Consider the following 1,222-nt stretch of genomic DNA (forward strand, 5'->3'; position numbering starts at 1 on the left):
TCTATAATAGTCCTTGCAGGTAAGCAAGCAAGGTTGCAATAAGTAACACCTTCATTTTTTTATCATGTGTCCAATGATGAGATTTTATTCAATTAAGGCAAATGATTGTATAGTACTGTTAATTCTACTCAACTGAACTATCGAGGATAAAGTGACACAAAAGAATACATAATACCTACATTATATATTTCAAATCTTAAGTACTATCGCCTTTAGATTGTCTTCAAATTACAACAGATTCTCATACAACGAGGAAACAAAGAAGAGATAGAAGATTGGTTTGTATATTATGGTCTACATAAATAAGACTACACTGGGATAGGGTCTTATTAATACACTCCAGAAACATTGCTAATCAACTTCAATGTCCGAATCATTAATAAAGTAAATTAAATAAAGAGCTCTATGACAAAAGCCGACCTGCTAGGCAGAATGAATTATAAAACAGATGTCCCAAAAATTATAATCAATTGAAATTATTGAGAGTTGAAATACCACTGCACATTCGGAAATCGTTGAATTTTACATTATATTTATATGAGTAGAAAAAGTAGGTAATTTTAGTAGGCTCTTGGAGGAAAAACGACGAGTCCAATATGAATAGTAACGTGATATAATTTTAATCTTCTACATTATATTGCTATAGCGGACCAAGCCTTCCGCAAACCACCTTTTGTTTATACAAAGCACAATTTTTATGGATATAGGCACGTGAGGAAGCATTTTCAAATAAATTAGTGCCACACCTATGCAGTTTGGCGTTCGCCTCAGCTATCAGGCAAGTGATGCCAACTACTACAGAATGTTCCCCCTAGCCCTAGGACTAACTTTAAATACCCCTAAATATCGATTACAAACCCTTAAATATTCTGAGCTCATTTCTAATATGCATCAAAAATATATGCAAGTAGTATAATATTTATATCTTTGAGTATTATAGCTTTTTGATAATTTAGTTACAACCACGCTTAGTTTATGGTTGGTTGGGTCTTAGGCGTTTGTTGAGAATAAAATACCTCTAAATCATAAACATTCCCACTATAAACTCCCCAGATAAATCTTTTTCCCCCTAAATTGGTTGGCATTACTGCCTCGGGCACAAAATATAGTTTTTGTGAGATGGCAAGCTTTTGTTGTCAACTTAACCCATTTTGCAATGCTTGTTTTTGTTGGCTACTTTAAAAAATACTTTGGCATGGCAACTTTATAACTGTCACTTGTT

This window comes from Pieris brassicae, chromosome 11, assembly GCF_905147105.1.
Source record: "Pieris brassicae chromosome 11, ilPieBrab1.1, whole genome shotgun sequence".
Classification (NCBI taxonomy): Eukaryota; Metazoa; Arthropoda; class Insecta; order Lepidoptera; family Pieridae; genus Pieris; species Pieris brassicae.